Source organism: Poecilia reticulata, unplaced genomic scaffold (genome assembly GCF_904066995.2).
Source record: "Poecilia reticulata unplaced genomic scaffold, P_reticulata-male-v2 Scaffold_56, whole genome shotgun sequence".
Taxonomy (NCBI): Eukaryota; Metazoa; Chordata; class Actinopteri; order Cyprinodontiformes; family Poeciliidae; genus Poecilia; species Poecilia reticulata.
Genome location: NW_027675154.1, coordinates 11,125 through 35,000, shown reverse-complemented (window position 1 = coordinate 35,000; position 23,876 = coordinate 11,125). Strand labels below are relative to the sequence as shown.

General features: G+C 38.1%; 1 long non-coding RNA gene across 2 annotated transcripts; it reads right to left on the bottom strand.

Annotated features, from left to right (window-relative positions):
• Window positions 1-15,875: 15,875 nt before the first annotated feature.
• On the bottom strand, window positions 15,876-18,119 carry LOC145550483 (uncharacterized). 2 transcript variants are annotated; one of them, XR_014086377.1, is made up of 3 exons: window positions 17,851-18,119; window positions 17,699-17,773; window positions 15,876-17,329 (listed from the first exon to the last, which is right to left on the bottom strand). It is a non-coding gene; the product is annotated as an uncharacterized LOC145550483 (long non-coding RNA). The 2 variants fall into 2 exon arrangements; XR_014086376.1 differs by lacking the exon at window positions 15,876-17,329 and adding an exon at window positions 17,336-17,607 and having other exon boundaries at window positions 17,851-18,117.
• Between the last annotated feature and the right edge of the window lie 5,757 nt (window positions 18,120-23,876).

Below are 23,876 nucleotides of genomic sequence, written 5' to 3'. Positions count from 1 at the left end.
ACTAGAGTGGACACTCTAGTAACTGAAATCAGTTACAGAGTTCCACCATAGGAAATAATGGGGCAAAAGATTTGCACAAAAGGGCAATTATTTCAAAAAGTGCAATAGTGAAGTTTACCAAAAGTCATAGCACCATTCTCCTGAAGGAGCTGAACGTTTTGATATATAAATTAGTACAATTAGTGAAAGATAGTGAGAGTAGTTAAACCAGGAAAAACGTACGGAAGCCAGAATAATAATAACTAGAAAAATAGCTGTTCCTAGCGAAACAGCCGTGAGAATGCATATTTGCAGAATGACTGCTGCAGAAATGCCAGGAAAAGTACAGAAAAGCTTAAGAAGTAGAAGAAAGCAGAAGAAATTGAAATAGTTGAAACAGTTGAACAGTGAAATGTAGCAAACTGCAGAAATTAGCTGAAGCTGAAATTAGTACACCACCAGAAATATTTGAAGAAGTAAAACTTAACATAAGGGGCCAAATAAGCATATTTGCAGAATGATTGATGGAGAAATATAATAAATTTGAGAACAAAGAGTAAGAAAAGCATAAGAAAGCTAGTCATGCTTTGTAGAAATCATTTGCCAAGTAGTGAAACTTTGCAAAAGTGTTGCAGAATTCAGCTGAAGAAGCAGAAGTTTGTGTGTAACATGAATCATTTGAAAAAGTCAAAAAGTGAAAAAGAGCGTAAGAAAGAGCACAATTAGCACACGAGGAAATTAGTGCAAACCCAGAAATAGTTGAAACAATTGAATAGTGAAACATCAAAAAGCTTAAATTAGCGGAATCAGAAAAACCAGAAATATTTGAAGGAGTAAAACAGAGCAAAACCAAAAGCAATAAGGGTCAGAAGAAGCAGAAAAGTTTGATATATGAATTGATAAAATTGATAAAAGTTTGAGAAGACCTTTGCAGACAGTAAAACAAGTAGAACCAAAGGAATATTCAGAAAAGTAGACAAGCAAAATGCATAGAAACATAGAAATAGTTGAAAAAATTGAATAGTGAATATACTATATTAATAAGATAATAGTGAATTAATAGTGAATTATACTGTATAAATTATATAAATTATATAATATATAAATTATAGCAGAATTCAGCAGAAGAAGCAGGAGTTTGTGTGCAACCTGAATTATTTGAAAAAGTCAAAAAGTGAAACAGAGTTTAAGAAAGAGTATAAATTAAACAACAGGAAATTAGTGCAATCCCAGAAATAGTTGAAACAATTGAATAGTGAAACAGTAATAAGTATAAAAAATTAGTGGAAACAGTAAACCAGAAATATTTGAAAGAGTAAAAAAGAGCAAAAACTAAAGCAAAAAGAGTCAGAAGACGCAGAAATGTTTGATATATGAATTTATAAAATTGATTAAAGATTGTAGAAGATCTTAAAAGATAGTAAAACCAGTGGAACCAGAAGGAAAACAGAAAAGTAGACAAGCAGAATGCATAGACACAGATAAAAACAGAGCACAAGAAGAAAATACATTGAAAGAATAGGAGAAAGTGTGACAAGGTTGTACTCCAGAGGAGTTTAACAGAAAACAGTAAATCCTGTAACAATGATAGTAATAATTCCATAAAGTAGACACGTGTGGCTACATTTTAATGCATAAAATATTTATATACAGTGAAATATGTATGAACAGCATAATTTTGTTCATAAAAGAGCAGAAAAAGTTCAAAAACGGCAGTTACTAGAGTGGACACTCAAGTAACTGAAATCAGTTACAGAGTTCCACCATAGGAAATAATGGGGCAATAAATTTGCACAAAAGGGCAATTATTTCAAAAAGTATAATAGTGAAGTTTACCAAAAGTCATAGCACCATTCTCCTGAAGGAGCTGAACGTTTTGATATATAAATTAGTACAATTAGTGAAAGATAGTGAGAGTAGTTAAACCACAAAAAACGTACGGAAGTCAGAATAATAATAATAATAATAAAGATAAAGAAAAACAGAAACACTATAAGTGAGAATGCATGGAATGCATTCTCACTGATAATTAAAGCTCCGCGGAGCCTCAAGCGGCCCGAGCAGCCAAGCGCCGCTCCGGCCTATAGCCACCGCGGGGGACCCAGCACCGCCGCCAGCCTGCCACCGCGTACCCTTTCGCACAGTTGAGGCGCGCGTCCGCCAGTCAGTTCGCACCGTTTACTTCGGCATGGTTCCCTGGCGACACACCACAAATTTGGTGCAGATCGGTCGATGTAGAGAGGAGATATTGATGATGGGATAATCTAGGTGGCGCTGTAGAGTAAAATCACAATTCAAACCTTTTGGGCTCTTTAGCATTTAGCACAGGTCAAACGTATCCAGTTTGGTGCCAATCGGAAGATGTGTGTGTGATTAAGAGACAGTTTTATGCATATGGCGAAGGACAGACAGTTTTCCACGCCCCATGAGTCAGAGTTCATCCTCACAGTTCATCATCAGGTCATATTATGTCAGGTGGTAGAAGATTAATTCCATATGTATTACTCAGTAAAAATAAGACATACAGTAGAAAAAACAGCTGAATTCCTGTTAAAAGTGGGCGGAGCTAAGGTTACGTCATCATCTGACCATGAGAATGTAATGAGGGTTGGTCAGTAGTGAGACATAGGAAGTCTGAAGCAGCTGTGACCTTTTATGTGGAAGTTATGTCACTTTCATGTTTTATGGCGAATAGTCAAAGTTTGGCACTTAGCCACGCCCACATGCTTTGACATACAACAATTCCTGTGATAACTCTAGCCCTTTAATCTCATAACTCACTGCTGACTGAGTTTGAAGTCTGTATCTGAAACGCTTTAGGAGGAGTTCGATCAAACATGACATCTCTGAAAAACAGGAAATGGCAGTTTTGATCCAAAATGGCCGACTTCCTGTTGGGTTTGGACCATGGCTCCAAGAGACTTTTTTGTAGGTCCTGACACGATACACAAGTGTACCAAGTTTCATAATTCTAGGTTAAAGAATGGCTTGGGGCTGATTATTTAAAATCTTCAAGGGGGCGCTGTTGAGACATTAGGCCACACCCACAAAAAATTACACTGGATTCCTTTCGAGGGCCCACAAGGATCAAACCTAGTGAGTTTGGTGCAGCTGGGCTTTAAACTGTGGAATTCAAGGCCAAACGTAAGGAGACGGCGTTAAAGGTCACTTCGCCACGCCGCCACGCCCAGCTGCTGCATCCAAACCAAACGGGGTTGGACACCCTGACACACCAACATGTCTTCTGTCTGTGGACACAGTTTCATGTTGATTAGGTGAAAGGGGTCAGATAGTGAACGTTCGCAGTAAAACATGACACTTCCTGTTCTAAGGGGGCGTGGCTTAGGTAATCTCAAAATTTCACAACTGGGTGTCGTAGGTCATCCAAAGGTGATCACACACAGAGAGTTTGGTGGCTCTGTGAGTTTATTTGTAAGAGATATAACAGTTTATTACATTCTGGTGAGTCGGTGAACTTTGACCCCTGGAACGACCCCTTCAGCATGCTCGAAAACTCACGAATTTGATAACTTTGAATCGGCCATGCCTTATAAACAATCTGACCGAGTTTGAAGCCTATCGATCGAAATCCCTAGGAGGAGTTCGATCAAATGCGACGTCTGTAAACGGCCAAAATGGGCTCAAATCGGAACTTCAATCCAAAATGGCCGACTTCCTGGGATACTTGCACTATGACATTAATTGTAAATTCTGAGTGTCTTGGGGAGCTCTACAACTGTACCAAATTTCAAGTCTCTACGGTAAAGTAAGTGAATAGGAAAGGGTCTTTTGAAAGTTGCTAGGGGCGCCCTTGAGCCGTTTCTCATGCGATTTTTGCGAGGACCTTAAAATACGTAAATTTCACACGGGCTCTATGCGCCCGCCAAGTTTGGTGAGTTTTTGCATATGATAAAGCCCCCAAAAAGCCAATTCATTTGGCACAAGAATAATAATAAACAGCACGATTACAATAGGCCTTCGCAGCGCTTAGCTGCTCGGGTCTAATAATAAAGAAAAACAGAATCACTATAAGTGAGAATGCATTGAATGCATTCTCACTGACTAGAAAAATAGCTGTTCCTAGCGAAACAGCCGTGAGAATGCATATTTGCAGAATGACTGCTGCAGAAATGCAAGAAAAAGTAGAGAAAAGTTTAAGGAGTAGAAGAAAGTAGAAGAAAGTAGAAGAAAGCAGAAGAAAGCAGAAGAAAGCAGAAGAAAGCAGAAGAAAGCCGAAGATAGTGGAAGAATAGAAATAGTTGAAACTATTGAATAGTGAATATACTATATTAATATATTTAATAGTGAATTAATAGTGAATTATACTGCATAAATTATATAAAATATAAATTAGAGCAGAATTCAGCAGAAGCAGGAGTTTGTGTGCAACCTGAATTATTTGAAAAAGTCAAAAAGTGAAACAGAGTTTAAGAAAGAGCATAATTGAAACAACAGGAAATTAGTGCAATCCCAGGATAGTTGAAACAATTGAATAGTGAAAGTAATAAGTATAAAAATTAGTAGAAACAGTGAACCAGAAATATTTGAAGGAGTAAAACAGAGGAAAACCAAAAGCAAAAGGTTCAGAAGAAGTAGAAATGTTTGATATATGAATTTATAAAATTGATTAAAGATAGTAGAATATCTTAAAGATAGTAAAACCAGTAAAACCAGAAGGCAAACAGAAAAGTAGACAAGCAGAAAGCATAGACACAGATAAAACAGAGCACAAGAAGAAATTAAAGCTCCGCGGAGCCTCAAGCGGCCCGAGCAGCCAAGCGCCGCTCCGGCCTATAGCCACCGCGGGAGACCCAGCACCGCCGCCCACCTGCCACCGCGTACCCTTTCGCACAGTTGAGGCGCGCCTCCGCCAGGCAGTTCGAACCGTTCACTTCGGCATGGTTCCCTGAGGACACACCACAAATTTGGAGCAGATACGTCGATGTAGAGAGGAGATATTGATGATGGGATAGTCTAGGGGGCGCTGTAGAGTAAAACCACAATTCAAAGCCGTTGGGCTCTTTAGCATTTAGCACAGGTCAAACGTATCCAGTTCGGTGCCAATCGGAAGATGCGTGTGTGATTCAGAGACAGTTGTATGCATATGGCGATGGACAGACAGTTGGCCACGCCCCATGAGTAAGAGTTCATCCTCACAGTTCATCATCAGCTCATATTATGTCAGGTGGTAGAAGATTAATTCCATATGTATTACTCAGTCAAAATAAGACATACAGTAGAAAAAACAGCTGAATTCCTGTTAAAAGTGGGCGGAGCTAAGGTTACGTCATCATCTGACCATGAGAATCTAATGAGGGTTGGTCAGTAGTGAGACATAAGAAGTCTGAAGCAGCTGTGACCTTATATGTGGAAGTTATGTCACTTTAATGTTTATGGCAAATATTCAAAGTTTTGCACTTAGCCACGCCCACATGCTTTGACATACAAAAATTCCTGTGATAACTTTAGACCTTTAATGTCTGACCTCTCTGCTGCCTGAGTTTGAAGTCTGTATGTCAAACGCTGTAGGAGGAGTTCGATCAAATACGACGTCTGTGAAAAACAGCAAATGGCGAATTTAATCCAAAATGGCCGACTTTCTGTTGGGTTTGGACCATGGCTCCAAGAGGCTTTTTTGTAGGTCCTGACACGATACACAAGTGTACCAAGTGTCATAATTCTAGGTTAAACAATGGCTTGGGGCTGATTATTTTAAATCTTCAAGGGGGCGCTGTTGAGACATTAGGTCACGCCCACAAAAAATTACACTGGATTCTGCTTGATGGGCCCACAAGGATCAAACCAAGTGAGTTTGGTGCAGCTGGGCTTTAAACTGTGGAATTCAAGGCCAAACGTAAGGAGACGGCGTTAAAGGTCACTTCGCCACGCCGCCACGCCCACCTGCTGCATCCAAACCAAACGGGGTTGGACACCCTGACACACCAACATGTCTTCTGTCTGTCGACAGTGTTTCATGTTGATTAGGTGAAAGGGGTCAGATAGTGAACGTTCGCAGTAAAACATGACACTTCCTGTTCTAAGGGGGCGTGGCTTAGGTAATCTCAAAATTTCACAACTGGGTGTCGTAGGTCATCCAAAGGTGATCACACACAGAAAGTTTGGTGGCTCTGTGACTTTCTTTGTAAGAGATATAACAGTTTATTACATTCTGGTGAGTTGGTGAACTTTGACCCCTGGTACGACCCCTTCAGCATGCTCGAAAACTCACGAATTTGATAACTTTGAATCGGCCATGCCTTATGAACGATCTGACCGAGTTTGAAGCCGATCGATCGAAATCCCTAGGAGGAGTTCGATCAAATGCGACGTGTGTAAACGGCTAAAATGGGGGCAAAATCGGAACTTCAATCCAAAATGGCCGACTTCCTAGGATAGTTGCACTATGACATTAATTGTAAATTCTGAGTGTCTTGGGGAGCTCTACAACTGTACCAAATTTCAAGTCTCTACGATAAAGTAAGTGAATAGGAAAGGGTCTTTTGAAAGTTGCTAGGGGGCGCCCTTGAGCCGTTTCTTGTGCGATTTTTGCGAGGACCTTAAAATACGTAAATTTCACACGGGCTCTATGCGCCCGCCAAGTTTGGTGAGTTTTTGAATATGATAAAGCCCCCAAAAAGCCAATTCATTTGGCACAAGAATAATAATTAAAGCTCCGCGGAGCATCGAGCGGCCCGAGCAGCCAAGCGCCGCTCGGCCTATAGCCACCGCGTGTGCCCAGCACCGCCTTCCCCCAGCCACCGCTGATGCTCTGACGGAACAGCCGAACCCGCCCTCCTTGAATTTACTCAGTGTGTCATGTTTGGCTTTGCTCACAGACAATGCACAAAAATCTGTTGCTGATTGGCTGCAGCGAGTAAATCAGGGGTCACCAACCCTTTTGAAACTGAGAGCTACTTCATGGGTACCGAGTCATATAAAGGCTACCAGTTTGACACGCTCTTCTGAAATAACAAATTTACTCAGTTTGCCTTATACATTATCAGTAATGATTAATGATACTGATCCATGAGAATACTCATCCATGAGAAGGCACTGTTCACGTTAATGATTTCTCACAATAATTAGCAACAAAAACAAGGTGGGAAACAGATATCAATATTCAGCACTTTATCTCTTTTAATCTCAGTAATTGTGTGATTCTTTTTTGCAGCAACATTTCGGCCTCAGGATTTTTGAAAAAAAAGTATTGTTTTAAGTTTTAAATATTTTGTTACAACACTGACATGTTTAACAATAAGAAATTAATAATGGGCAAGCTCAGGATTGGATAAATTAATTATTACATGTGGGGTTTTTTCACCATTGTCTCTGAATGTGTTCCACCCTGTTATGAACATTTAGATATGGACCCACATAGTTAAACATTTAAATTTTGAAAAATAATGACATTTCTTAAATATAGTTTTTCCCTTTTACTATATAATATCTTTTATTCTTGAAATTTAACACATCATGACGTTACGAATCATTTATGACTATTGTAAAGAAAAATCTGTTCTTTTACTCATTATTACTGACAGCATTGAAATATTGGTAATTTTAAAAACTTATACCAATATTTGCATTTATTGGTCTTCAACTCCCAACATGCTTCAGAAAAATCCACAGTACTTAATGTTTCTGTAACAATATTTAATAAAAACTTTTGTGGAATGGAATATAACATGGTGTATTCTCCAATAACAGGGTGGAAAATCAAAGTCTTTGATTCTAAAATCTGATGATTTTCATTATTAGTTGCAGGATTGCTCTTTGAAATCAAAGTATATGTAGAGATTTTTCCTGGCTCTATTTGGCAAGAACATGTGATATCCCTGTAGTGGATTTTTCCATGACAGGTACTCATTGTTCCCCTCACAAGAGTCAATGGGGGTAACTAGTTAAATGAAAACAGACAAATGGCAAAGTCATCTGATAATACCTCAGACTACTCTGCAACTCTATTCCATCATCTCAATTTTTTTAATTGACAAAGTTATTTCTTTTCACCCTAATTTCTACCTTATTTGGTTCAAGAACATACCAGGGTGGAACGTAAGAGGGTGGAACTTTTCTAACTAATTTACCTGTAGTTCTTTATGTGGTCAACATTTAGCTAGCTAACATTCAACCGAATAACAAACTTTTAGTGACTAAATCTAACATTATATTTTTTAAATTCTACTGTATAACCATTTTTCACAATCTTTCCTAACAGGGTGGAACATAACAGGGTGGAAAATAACATGGTGGAACTTTTCTAACTAATCTACCTGTTTCTCTTTGTGTGGTCAACATTTAGCTAGCTAACATTCAACCGAATAACAAACTTTTAGTGACTAAATCTAACATTATGTTTTTTAATTTCTACTGATTAAACATTTTCACAATCTTTCCTATCAGGGTGGATCATAACAGAGTGGAACATAACACTCTGGTATGTTCCAAACAGGAATTCTAGTTATAGGTAGATGTCTAACTAACCTACCTGTAACTCTTTATGTGGTCAACATTTAGCTAGCTAAACTTCAACAAAATAACAAAACTTCAATGACTAATTATAATATTAGGTTTTTTAATTCTACTGAATAAAAATTTTTCACAATCTTTCCTAACAGGGCGGAACTTTAAGTTTACATATACAGGTTTAACATATTTAAAATAAGAAAAGTACAGAGATGGTGACAGTTTAAGCTTACTTTGTTTTCCATGGTTGAATTCACATCAGAACCAATTGAAGTCATTTACATTAAATGGTTTTTATGGAATTTTAGACATTTGAAGGCAGAATTGAAACATCCTAACAGGGTGGAAAGTTAGATCTGGCACATGTATAATATGAAGAAAATATCAAATGAGAAAATAGTTTCAGTAGTTTAAATTGCATATTAAAATAAGGTTAAGTCCAGTCAATCAACTTATTGAAGAAAAACATAAATATAAAAATATATTTTATAGTTTAAATGTCATGATTAAGTCTATTACGCTGCACTGGGGACACATGAAATTGAACATATCCATCAACAAAAAGGTGTGTAAAGAAGAAAATTATATTTAAAAGGCATTTTGTTTATATTTGAATAATGGTAAACATCTAAATCCATCCATCCATCCATTTTCCTGCACCCTTTTCCCTTAGTGTGGTCGGGAGGGTTGCTGGTGCACATCTCCAGCTAGCGTGCAAGCATCTAAATGTATAATTAAATACTTTGTTGTACAAATTTGGCACATTTTACAAAAAATAATTGTAAGCAAAACATGGGGACATGGAATGTTGCCGCAAAAAAGAATCAACTTACATTTTTAAAAATAAATCTTATAACGTTTTGAAATCATGACCAAATCTGCTGCATTTTTAAGAAAATTGTAACTCTTGCATGTCATGAACACACTTTTAAATTGAACACAATTCCTCAATATTTTAATTCAACTTTGCCATGACACTGCCATGTTGCCACTGACATCTGGTATTGGTTTTCTTATTAGTGAGAAGACTGGCATTGCATGCAGTTCACCAGTACTCCATAATGTGGTGTGTAACTTGAAACTTCAACTGTGAGTGCATCTTTCAGATGTGCATCAGTGAGACATGTTCTGTGTTTGTTCTTGTTGAAGTTCATGTCAGAAAATGCTGATTCACAGAGATAGGCTGAACCAAACAGGCTGGTAACCTTCATAGCTGCTGTGCTTACACCACTGCACCATCTATTTTACTTTCAATACCAGCGGGATCTAGGTTTAAATTGTATGTTTTAATTTTTTTATTGTTGTGTTTTAATTTACAGAACTTTGCATCAGCTGTGGTTGTTTTAAATTGCTATGTAAATAAAGTTGGTTTGGTTTGATTCCACTTAACCTACAGGGCTAAGTGGAATGAAGTTATAGTGTAGCTGTCACATTCAGTCTTCAGTTGTTTCAGTGGCTACCTGTATTAGATGTGTGCAAGTTTTCCTGCCAGTGTTGCCTGTACTGGACTGTGTTTGAGCTTCTCTTTATTAAATTATAATAAACATCATCATCGTCATCATCATCACCTGGGTTTCAGTGTTCATCCTCACCACCAACAACCACAAATCATTACAGTTTAAGTTTTGGGAGAATGTATGTGCATCTGAACAGCTTGATTGATACTTTATCTAGTCACTTGTGTTGACATTAGCTGCATTGTGTTTACAGCAGCACTCCCTGCTGCAACCCACAACATCTCATGCAGATTAGCCAATGTAGAGATAAGATACAGCTGTTTGATTAACCTAGGGAGTGAAGTGGAGTAAAGTTATAATCTAATCTTTAGAGGATCACCACAGTCGATCATAGAAAATCTGGTGCAAATTGGATGAAGCCTTGTTGATTTAGAGATGATCGTAGACATGGCTAGCATTGCTATTTGCTAATAAGGAACGTCCACATGCTTCAGCTAGCAGCCAACATACACAGAGTTCATCATCATGTCATTTTATATCAATTTGCACAGCATTGAACCCATTTGAGTCAGAGTAAAAGAAAGACTTCCGGCAGACAAAAACAGGTGACTTCCTGTTGGAGGGGGGCGTGGCTAAGGTGATGTCATCATATGACCTTCTGAATGTGATCAAGGCTGGCCAATAATGAGACATGGAAAGTCTGATGAAGTTGTCACTTCCTGTAGAAGTTATTGCATTTTAGTATTTCATGGCACAAAGCCAAAGTTTGACACTTAGCCACGCCCACATGCTTTGATGTACGAGAATTCTTTTGATAACTTTTCATCTTCAATGTCTTAAGTGTGAGCTGAGCGAGTTTGAAGTCTGTATCTCAAAAGCTGTAGGAGGAGTTCGATCAGATGCGACGTCTATGAAAAACAGGAAATGGCGGCTTTGATACAAAATGGCCGACTTCCTGTTGGGTTTGGACCATGGCTCCAAGAGACTTTTTTATACATCCTGACAAGATACACATGTGTATCAAGTTTCATAATTCTAGGTTAAAGCATGGCTCGGGGCTGATGATTTAAAATCTTCTAGAGGGCGCTATTGAGACATTAGGCCACGCCCACCAAATATTGCACTGGATTCCTGTCCGGAGTTGGAAAAGGATCAATCTCAGTGAGTTTGGTGCAGCTGGACTCAAAATTGTGGAATACAGAGCCAAACGTAAGGACAGGTATATTCGCCACGCCGCCACGCCCACCTGCTGCATCCAAACCAAACGGGGTTGGACACCCTGACACACCAACATGTCTTCTGTTTGTGGACACAGTTTCATGTTGATTATGTTAAAGAGGTCAGATAGGGACCGATCACAATAAAACATGACACTTCCTGTTCTAAGGGGGCGTGGCTTATGTGATCTCAAAATTTCACGATTGGGTCTTGTAGGGCATCCAAAGGTGATCACACACAGAAAGTGTGGTGGCTCTGTGAGTTTCTTTGTAGGAGATATAACTGTTTATTATTTTATGGTAAGTCAGTGAACTTTGACCCCTGGTATCACCCCTTCAGCATGCACGAAAACTCACCGTTTTGATAACTTTTAATCGGGCATGGCTTCTGAACAAACTGACCAAGTTTGAAGCCGATCCATCAAAAGCCCTAGGAGGAGTTCGATCAAATGCGACGTGTGTAAACGGCCAAAATGGGGTGAAATTTGCAAATTCAATCCAAAATGGCCGACTTCCTGTTTGACATACACTATGAGAACAATTATAAATTCTGAGTGGCTTGGGGAGCTCTACAAGTGTACCAAATTTCAAGTCTCTACAATAAAGTAACTGAATAGGAAAGGGTCTTTTGAAATTTTCTAGGGGGCGCCGTTGAGCCAATTTTTTTGCGATTTTTGCGCGGACCTTAAAATACGTAAATTTTTCACAGTCTCTATGGGCCTACCAATTTTGGTGAGTTTTTGAATATGTTAAAGCCCCCAAAAAGGCAATTCATTTGACAGAAGAAAAATAAAAAAAAAAAAAAAAAAAATAATAAACATTTGAAAAACAATAGGCCTTCGCAGCGCTTAGCTGCTCGGGCCTAATAAACATTCGAAAAACAATAGGCCTTCGCAGCGCTTAGCTGCTCGGCCTAATAAACAGCACGATTACAATAGGCCTTCGCAGCGCTTAGCTGCTCGGGCCTAAATACATTGAAAGAATAGGAGAAAGTGTGGCAAGGTTGTACTCCAGAGGAGTTTAACAGAAAACAGTAAATCCTGTAGTAATTATAGTAATAATTCCATAAAGTAGACACTAGTGGCTATATTTTAATGCATAAAATATTTCTCTACAGTGAAATATGTATGAACAGCATAATTTTGTTTGTCAAACAGCAGAAAAAGTTCAAAAACGGCAGTTCGCCGAATTTCCCCATTCATTTCAATGGGCAAAATATTTGCACAAAAGTGCAATTATTTCAAAAAGTGCAATAGTGAAGGTTACCAAAGGTTACCAAAAATAGCTGTTCCTAGCGAAACAGCCGTGAGAATGCATATTTGCAGAATGACTGCTGCAGAAATGCAAAAAAATGTGGAGAAAAGCTTAAGAAGTAGAAGAAAGAAGAAGAAATTGAAACAGTAGAAATAGTTGAAACAGTTGAACAGTGAAACGTAGCAAACTGCAGATATTAGCTGAAGCTGAAATTAGTACATAACCAGAAATATTTGAAGAAGTGAAACTTAACATAAAGAGCCAAATAAGCATATTTGCAGAATGATTGAAGGAGAAATATAAGAAACTTGAGAACAAAGAGTAAGAAATTGGAAAAAAGCATAAGAAAGCTAGTCATACATTGTAGAAATCCTTTGCCAAGTAGTGAAACTTTGCAAAAGTGTTACAGTATTCAGCTGAAGAAGCAGAAGTTTGTGTGCAACATGAATTATTTGAAAAAGTCAAAAAGTGAAACAGAGCGTAAGAAACATCACAATTAGCACACGAGGAAATTAGTGCAAACCCAGAAATAGTTGAAACAATTGAACAGTGAAACATCAAAAAGCTTAAATTAGCGGAAGCAGAAAAACCAGAAATATTTGAAGGAGTAAAACAGAGGAAAACCAAAAGCAAAAAGGGACAGAAAAAGCAGAAAAGTTTGATATATGAATTGATAAAATTGATCAAAGTTTGCAGAAGACCTTAGCCGACAGTAAAACCAGTAGAACCAAAGGAATATACAGAAAAGTAGACAAGGAAAATGCATAGAAACATAGAAATAGTTGAAACAATTGAATAGTGAATATACTATATTAATAATGTAATAGTCAATTAATAGTTAATTATACTGTATAAATTATATAATATATAAATAATAGCAGGATTCAGCAAAAGAAGCAGGAGTTTGAGTACAACCTGAATTATTTGAAAAAGTAAAAAAGTGAAACAGAGTTTAAGAAAGAGCATAATTGAAACAACAGGAAATTAGTGCAATCCCAGAAATAGTTGAAACAATTGAATAGTGAAACAGAAAAGTAGACAAGCAGAATGCATAGACACAGTTAAAAACAGAGCACAAGAAGAAAATACATTGAAAGAATAGGAGAAAGTGTGACAAGGTTGTACTCCAGAGGAGTTTAACAGAAAACAGTAAAACCTGTAGCAAAGATAGTAATAAATCCATAAAGTAGACACGTGTGGCTACATTTTAATGCATAAAATATTTCTCTACAGTGAAATATGTATGAACAGCATAATTTTGTTTATAAAAGAGCAGAAAAAGTTCAAAAACGGCAGTTACTAGAGTGTACACTCAAGTAACTGAAATCAGTTACAGAGTTCCACCATAGGAAATAATGGGGCAAAAAATTTGCACAAAAGGGCAATTATTTCAAAAAGTGCAATAGTGAAGTTTACCAAAAGTCATAGCACCATTCTCCTGAAGGAGCTGAACGTTTTGATATATAAATTAGTACAATTAGTGAAACGTAGTGAGAGTAGTTAAGCGACAAAAAACGTACGGAAGACAGAATAATAAAGATAAAGAAAAACAGAAACACAATAGTGAGAATGCATGGAATGCATTCTCACTGATAAAGAAAAACAGAAACACTATAAGTGAGAATGCATTGAATGCATTCTCACTGATAATAAAGAAAAACAGAAACACTATAAGTGAGAATGCATTGAATGCATTCTCACTGACTAGAAAAATAGCTGTTCCTAGCGAAACAGCCGTGAGAATGCATATTTGCAGAATGTCTGCTGCAAAAATGCAAGAAAAAGTAGAGAAAAGCACAAGAAGTGAAGGAAAGCAGAAGAAATGGAAATAATTGGAAAGTGGAACAAATCAAAAAGTATAAATATAGCAGTAGTGGAAAATACTTTAAAACCAGAAAAAGTTGAAACAGTTGGAACAGTGAAACATAGAAAGACAGGAAAAACAATAAAATATCAGAACCAGTAATTATTACAAAGCCAGAAATATTTGAAGAAGTGAGACAGCAAAACAAAAAAGCATAAACGAACAGCAGAAGCAGAACAGTTTGATACATGATTTACAGAACTTGATAAAATCTTGCAGAAGACATTAAAAAATAGATACGAAATAGAAGTAAAAGTGTATATATATATATATATATATATATATATATATATATATATATATATATATATATATATCACAGGAAGCATGTAACAGACATTTTCATTGAAAGATAAGAATGAAACCATTTATAAAGATATGTTCACCCTGTGATTTGTATTATAAAGTATCTCTTTATCATTTAATTTGAACAAGCAAAGCCAGTGATGCAGCACCTGGGATTGCACAACTTCTCGCTAACTGCACTGGTTGTTATTCTATGAGAGCAATGCTCCGTCTGTCTGTACGTCGCAAATAACATGGTTAAAAACATTTAATGTATGAACTGATTTTCCATAATTTATTCTATGTATTTAATGTACTGTGTTTTTATTGTCACCAACTGTGTGTGTAACGTGTTTTGTTTGCTGAGGAGCGATCTTTAACGGCAAATTATTGAAGATAGCAAACAGCATGCAGATTCTTAATTGAGGCAGGCAGTTCTCGTGCCTTATCGCTGGGGGCACTCATGAGCCCAGATATTGTAGCTCAACTGCAGAGTAAGAGACAGTACCAGGGAGCTAGCCACACATTAGCTGTGCTGATACAGAGAGCGAGAAAGACGTGGTTTTGAGTTGTACTTTAACGGTTTCTCCCTTTGCACGAATTTAATAATATCTACATGTCTAAGTTTGTTTGACGGAATTATAACAGAATTATTCTGCGGAGGCGGCGCTGCTATGGATGTCATAGCAGCGTAAAGCTCTCCAATGCTGGAGAGCTTTAATGCCCTCCAGCATTGTACGCATGCGCATAATTTCCTTATGTAAACAATAACATGCAGGGTCTAGATTTGTAAATCTGATTATAAGTAAGTTGGAGCCTCACCAGCTATAAATATCACCGCACAAAATGTTTGTTGCAGATTTGCATGCAACAAACATTTTTTGTTGCATGCAACGATGCAACAATGATGTACATTTATTAATGTACATCATTAATATATGATGTACATTAATAAATGTACATCATATATTAATGATGTACATTTATTAATGTACATCATTAATATATGATGTACATTTATTAATGTTTGTGATGGAAAACCTTACATGGATTTAATTTTTGTAAAATAGCCAAATGAGTTTTGTAAACCAAAAGATTTTTAATTTGTAAATGGATTGGAAAATTTGGGACTTGAGGTCAAAAAATGACCATAACCACACTCACTTTAAATGCAAAATAAATAAATTGAATATAAACCTGGAAAACTGCACAAGTGTAATAATGCTGCGCGTATCATAAAGCAAACTAAGAATGTACTCAGTTCTATTTATTTTCTTTACATACTGTCAATACACAATGTCCCACATTTTGTAAAATGTCATCAAACTTTTTATTTCAGTCAAGTCATACAAACATTTCATTTGATTCAGACTATCAAGCAGTACAATATTCTGAATTATTCAAAGTAAACAGTTTCTAAAGAAACCCAGAAGATTGCATTGCCTTAATGATATTTACCATTTATTCCTCCTCAATGGGACATAAAAGTGAAACACATTTGCCGTGTATCACTGACTTTTTTGCAATCCCTTGTACCGAGCAACAGTGGAGAGGAAAAACTCCCTTCAACAGGAAGAAACCTCTGACAGATCCAGGCTCGATACAAGCAGCCATCTGCCACGACTGACTGGGCTTTTTAGAAGACATGATATGAGAAGTAGGTCTTCTCAAATCATGCACAATAAACAGCTTTCTGTGCAAAAAAAAAGAACGGAATTATTTTTGATTATGAAAATGATCAAAAATGATTCATGCTTTATACTTCAGTAAAGAAAAAACTCACTAAAGCATAACACAGTAGTAGCAATACATTGTGAAACTGGAGGTGTACAAGTTACACAGATACAGAAAAAACCTATGAGGACATGGTCAATTATATTGAGAAATGTATTGTATTTTCATTCTTAAGCTTAAAGAATGGAATGTCAAGATTACAAAGCCTCTACTGAAAAGAATGTGACCAAACCCCCACCCCAAGAAACAAATTCAGTTTAAAATGAGTGAGTTTATCCTAACTAATGAGTGTAGTTTATCCTATTGCTAAACTATACTAGTTCAACACCCTCATTCTAATTTTGCTAATGATTAAAATTAATTGACAATGCTTTTCTCTTTTCTTTTCCCTGATGTCTATATTAGCTGCTCAAATAGCATAAGTGTGGCAATCCTTTGCCATAACATTTTACCAGCTGATACCCCCGACCCCCACATAAATACAGGATTCACAGTTGTGTAATATGTGACTTTAAAAATATTACAATAGCATAATTTACTTTTTTTTGGTTTCTCGTAAAGATTTAGTTTTTTCTTTCCTTTTTATTGTCACCATGTTCATTAATATCAACAGGTGACAAAGCATTACTCATTGCATAAAGTCACAAGTTTACACACTAGGAGTCCCGTCTTATTCCCACTTTTAGTATGATGAAAATAATCCTGCTAAACTAAAACACTTGAGATTTGATATCTTACATATTTAAACTTTCACTAGTTGACACTTTAACCCAACATGTGGAAACCTGATTAAAAAAAACACATTTGTACGTAAACATGATGTAAATCTGCAAATCTACAGAGATTTTAGCAGAATGAAATGAGCTTAATTACAAATTTGTCAAAACTGTGTATAGTTCACATTTACATGGTTGTTGTGAAGATGATTCTGGTGATGCAAGTTAAAATAATAATAAAAATCAGTCACTGTGAAGATATAAATGTTCACACTCGATGGGGTCTTTCTGATTGCCGCTGCAGCTTCCTTTAACCTGCTCAGTGTTTGCAACATCATTGGACAGATGGGTGCAGATCTTCAGGAAAAAAATGAGACACTTTAACCCTCTGAGCAAACAGTTCAAGTTTCTTACTTCTTCCTACTTCTTTTCAAACATGTTAAGATAACTGTGGTCCAAAAATATCTGTCTTTTGGATTTCTTGTTCCTGTGCATGATTTTATACTGTAATATTCAAAATAAATCAATAAATGGAAGCCTCAGTCCTCGTCACAGGTGTCCTGAAATGCTGACTGTTGTATCATGTCATCTGTCACAACGCGTTTTGCTGTCGTATCACGCTAACATTACGGCCACTAAAGATGAAAAAATAAATACGACAGTCAGCTGGACAAAGATTGTAGTTATTTCTCAGTTAGTTGAACAGAAGCAATATTGAGTTCTCACCAGAGTCGGCTGCACCTCATCTCTGCTGGTGAAAGGGATGCCTTGGGGATACCAGACATGCATGGGAAAGTCCTCCTGAGAAACCAAGAGAAAACATGTGTTGTAATGACCTATAAACGGTAAACGTCCTATGACACATGATAGGTAGTTACCTTCAACCTTGCTGCAGGAGACACAATGTCTTGTAAGTGAAGTTTCATGAACAGATGTTAACTTCATGTTTAGCTGTGAGAGTCTCAGCTTGATTGGAGTGGATGGCCGAGCTACAACTTAAGACACTTTAATCTGTAATGCAAAGAGATTTATCATGAGTAACAATAGCATTCTCAGAGAAAAGAAGTGAACATTTACACTTACAAATCAAATAGCTCCACTTCAGCCGCAGCAGTAGGATATCCCTTGACTGATGCAGCTAGAGGACATGTCTCTGAGTGCTCAAGCTGGAGAACATGTTTCTGTGTAAGGAAGTTCTTTTTTCCCTCAGTGGTCATCAGTGCTCAGTTGTGAGCTGAAAGGATGCATTTCACCCTGTGCCTTCAATAACGACTGTCGTGTTAGGATGCAGTAGGATCTTCTGTTTTGGTCGAGTGTGAACTGGAGGAGATGTTGAAGCTTGCAGTCGTTTTTCAGGTGGTGTTAACTGATGTTGAGACTAAAATGTTCCTAGTCAAAGCCCCCCACCCACCTACCCACCCACTATGCCTGAACCCTTCCTAAACTCCCATTTTTCATCCCAAGGGGGCATCAGCTGGCATATGTTATTGGTTCATGAGGAAGCCTGTGTTACACACAGACCTCCTGGTGAATTTTTTTTGTGATCTACTGTAGCAGCTTGTTTAGAACTGCTGAAAGAGTTGTGGTTTGTGCACTTATCAATATAAATGCACAAACCACGACTTCTTTAAAGTTTTTATGAATTTTAATTTTACATTAATCATATCCTATATTACATACTATATATATATATATATATATATATATATATATATATATATATATATATATATATATATATATATATATATATATATATATATATATTATATTAAATTGATCTTTAATTTAAAGTATCAAATCTAAATGAGCAGACTTATTTAGGTTTAATCAAATGATTAGATTTTGTGACAAAAGCCTCATATATATAACTTTAATAGTTTCTACCGCAAAGTTTATCACTGGAAAAATTGCAATATTCTTAAAACATAAACTGTTTGGATTCTTAATATTTAAAAAAAATGCATAACTCTTATTGGCTGAATAATGTAATGATTTGAAGAAATATAATTAGGAACGCTGGTGTGTAAGACATTTTAAGAGGAAATACAGTCATTTAAAAAAAGTTTACCTTTGGCATGCTTTTACTCACAGACCTCTGATGATTCGGTTGTGGACAGGACACAGAACACAGGATCATGGTAACTGTAGTATGTTCTCATCACACCTGAATGTAAAGATTTCTGTGGCTGAGAAATGAAATTAGATCAAGCAATGTGTTTTTCTCTGTGGTAGCAGAAGTGATCAACTGAACATATCCCCGAGACTGAAACAGCTCCAGAATTTGCCCTGGTGAACTGCGTACCTGATTCTCGTTGAAATCTCCACATACAATGACAGGGTGACAGTCCAACATCTCCAGTGCATCCAGAAGGCTTACCAGATTTTCCAGGAACGGTCTCAGGCTGTAGTCGGGAGGTCGGTACACAGCTGCAATCACTGCCCTGAATGGAGACTCAACCTTCAAAGCCACAAATTCAAGATCAGTCACATTTTGCAAATATTTTCTTTCATTAACCTTAATATGGTTTCTCACATAAACCGCCACACCACCTCCACTTTTGGAAGCCATTTGGGGAAAATTTGAGTATGACACATGTCTGTTTCGTTTGAACATATTGTAGCCATCCAGATGCTACAATATCTGGATGCAGATTGTCGTAAACAAAAGATCCTTTTAGGTGAGTTTCAGTCAGACACAGCACATCTGCCAGACACAGTTCGTGATGTTTTCTTATGTCACAGATGTGAGATGGGAGTCCCTCGGTGTTATGCGAAACAATTACCAGTGTTTCTGGCCTGTTTAAAGTTTCTTTCACCTGAAGAAGAGGCATCATGTCATCTACGCTGGCTTGTCTCATGGTCTGAAGAGCTGCAGTGACTTGAGGATTGGCAAATATTTTTTTTTCGTCGAAATCCAGTAGGTAGAGTCCACTGAGAGACGTTACCCTGCTGAGAGCTACGTATGCCATACCTGGTTCAAAGATTTTCTTCAAAGACACCACAGCTGCATTTGTTGTTAGGCCTTGGGTTTTGTGAATAGTACAAGCAAAAGCCAGTTTCACAGGAAACTGTCTACGTACCACTCCATTTAGCTTCAGATTCTCCTCCGCTCTCTCGATGTAAACAAGATTGGCAGTCTCTGAAGGTCCACTTTGGTTTCTGGTCTCACTTGTTTGATTATCCATTGTCAGGCCCAGCTTACTGATGCTGTGTTCATCAGTGTCAGAAGTTACAACAGCTGTTAGGACACCAAATGCACCATTAACTAGTCCATTTTGAACATCGATATTTCTGGTAAGCATGACCTGAGCTCCAACGGCAACTTTCAAAGTGTCTGCTAAATCATTTCTACCTCCCTTGCATGGTCTTTCTTTGCGTGCCATTCTGCCTGTTCGTGGATCCTTTTGGAAGTCATCTGCGTCGATGGTGATGATGTTGGAATGTAAAAAGTTGAGAGTTGAAAAATTGTGTTAATAAAAAAAATTATTGGTTGAAAAAATGTGCAAAACGTCAGCAGGGCAAAGACTCGTTCTGTGATGGCTTGTGATAACAAATCTCTGTCAGCCTGAGACAATTCATCAGTTTTTCCTTTCACCCGAATTCTGTTCAGCATCTCTGCAAACGCAATATCATCTTTTTGCCTCATAATCTCAGTTAGAGAGGTCATTTGAAAATGTTCCTGCCACAAGTCAATATCCGCTGGGTCGTGTACACAAAGAGGTGTAGATTGGCGAATTGGTTTCAGCTGAGCGTAATCGCCGAGCACCAATACAGATACATCTCCAAATGGTTTATGACTTCCTTTGATTTGTTTGAGCCGTGCATCCACATAAGCAAAGAGGGGCTTAGAAACCATTGAGATCTCATCAATGATCAAGATTTGAACGTTGAATAGTTCTGACCTGATTTCATCCAACTGATTGCCAAGACCTTGAATTGGAGGTTTTAACGACCTTGGAAGTTTAAACAAAGAGTGCAGTGTTGTTCCACCGATGTTGAAAGCTGCCGTTCCAGTGAAAGAAGTGAGCAGAACAGTTGGAGCAGAAATATCAGCATCCTCTGAGAAGCGTGGCAGCCTGCTGAGTATTTTGCGTGCCTCTGAGTAAATGCATCGAATCAGATGCGACTTTCCAGTACCTGCCCCACCATTTACATACAGAAAAAATGGCTCTGGTTTCAGACCGCACACAAGTTTAAGGCAGAAGTCTCTGATGGCATAGAAGATACAGGCCTGCTTCTGGTTCAGGTTCTGATACATTTGTCTCAGCAAAGTCGGATCCATAGCGGGAGGTTCTCTGATGGCTCGCATTTCATTGACGGCAGAAGACTGAGGACAATAGTCTGGTACGTTTTCCTGTTCGTTTTCAGGCTCTGCCGGCTGAAGGTCGTCGTCACACTGCAACCTCACAACTTCAGATTCAGGAGCAAGATTACACCACTCATCAATCACATGGTCTCTGCTTTCCTCAAACTCTTCAAGGGCACTCTCAATCTCCTCACTGTTTTTCTCATATTTGTCTCTGTTTCTCTTGACAACACTTTTGACGGTTTCAAGGAGGTCTGAACCTGGTAGGCGGACACAGCCAGAGGAGTAAAAGGACTCGTAGGTAGGAAGACTGACGCTTCGAATTTCAAACTCTGACCGATGAGGAAGGTACAGTCTCAGTAATCTGGCATAAAACTGCTCCGGTTCCTTCTCTTTAGAACAATGATAGTAGCGGATGACGGAGGGCTTGTCATTTTTTCGCCTTGTTACAAATCCCAGCTGATTTAAAAGTGGTAAAACACCATTAGTGCTTGCCTTCTCTGAACTTACAAACCTGCAGGTAGCAGCGAAATCAGCCAAACACATTTCCTCATATTCGGGTATTTCAGGCCTTGCTTTGTACTTATCCGTCAAACTGGTCATCCATATATTGCAGGAATCCGATGGGATATCCTCCAAGAAAGACATTGGTCGACTCATCTTTACAGGATTATCGTCTGTGGGTATGAACACAACACTGCGGGAACAGTTTTTCATCTTTAATCCACAGGCTCGAGCAACACACTCCTGAGCACTAATTTCTCGCTTTTTAGAGTACGCTTGCATGATCGCTTTATTTCATCACACTCATTGACTCGGTCCATGTTTGAATTGTCAATCACTGTTTTCAGGTACTCTGACAGTCCACTTTCTTTCTTTGTGATGTATTTTGTTAGATACTGTATACATGAGTAGGCATTTAGTATGAAAGACACATCAATGTTACTGTCCCAAGCTTTAAGCAGATGTGGATTGTAAGCATTTATCCAGCAATCTTTGGATCACGCTTCAAGTAGATGGCAGTCTTTTTGTTCATGGTCTGAAGACAAGATTCATACTCTTCTAGCGTCAAGTGACACCGAGAAAGGATCTGCTCTAAACTCATGGAAGCGACTTCAGGTTTGTTCAGGAGTTGCATCAAAGGTCTGAGTTTGGCTTTGGCAGTTTCAGTGTCATTGTTCTCACCTGGTCTGGAGATCACTGTCTTTCTGCAGGGGGGCTTGGAAAACCAAATCGACAACCAGAGTTCACACTCTTGAAACAAGACCTGGTGTGATTCTTACTGTCTCTGAACTTCAGAAACTTTCCAATACAGTTCTGGTTCTCTGTCTGGATCAGGAAGCTGTGCCGAGATGTATTTATCAACAAAATTACACACAGTTTGATCGTCTGACTCATCCAGCTGTGGAGCTCCTTCAACCCATAGCATCGCATGGATGTGTGGACTTCCTCTGTGCTGAAACTCAACTCTGTAAAAATAGTCAATCACTCTTCCCAAAGGCTGAGCATCTGACAGCAACAAATCTCTGAAAAGTGCCTCAACTCGCTTATCAAATAAACGCATGCAGGTGACAGGATTGGATCGCAGAATCTCAGACTTGGCGGTCCAGTCAAGAGCGTCGACATCAATTTCCTCACCTTGTTGCCTCTTTATGGCTTGAATGATTTCAGGCCATCTGAACTCTGCAGCTGAAAACGTGACAAAAAAACAGGGGGTGCCAATTTGACGAATTATACTGAACAAGTCTTTTGTTGCTCTGTTCCAGTATGCTGGAGTACCTCTTAGAGGTTGCATGAATCTCATGGCGTCTTTATTTCTCACCAGTTTCTCAACCTCTCGTTTGTCCTGCAACATACCTGAGGTTATTCTGCGACCATCTCTGGTTCTGGTCTTTCCTTTTCGTAGCTGAATCGTCATGCTGTTGTTAGCCAAGTGTATCTCTGTCACAAACTGTGCAAAAAACAAGTATGTTGGGTCTCTGGCAAAGCGATTATCAACATTAAATAGCCGTGACTTGAAATATCCACTTGGTGTCACTTTAATGAGTCTCCTTGTGTCCAAAGTGTTCTCTGATGTTGGAAATTGTACCGGGAAGCTCATGGATTCCAAATTTGGGGTCTTAAAAAAGCTGACGGGTGAATTTGATTGTGCCGGCGCCAAGCAGTATGTACTTTCAGAGAAACAAAGTATCTCTTCTGATATGTCAGGAGGCTGAAGGCATGATTCTATAGCAATCCTCCATTTGGCAAATCACCTTCTTCTCCGTCATTATCTGTGCTGGAGTTGTTCACAATCACTGTCCTGATCATTTTCAGCCTCACATAAAGCATTTTTCTCATACTCGTCAATTTCCATCAGATCTGCTTCATCATAGTCATCCTCATCCATACTTACTCGCTATCATCATCATCATCATCATCATCATCATCATCAGGAAGTGTAGGGTCACAAAGCTCAGCTTCATGTCTAATATTATGTCCCGATACTCTGGATGAATCTGCTTCAGTTTTAGTAATGCAGAGATTAGTTTAGACCAGGTTACTGTCTGAAAAGTTGATGACCTCTATAGGACAAACGTCGCTTCAATTTTACTC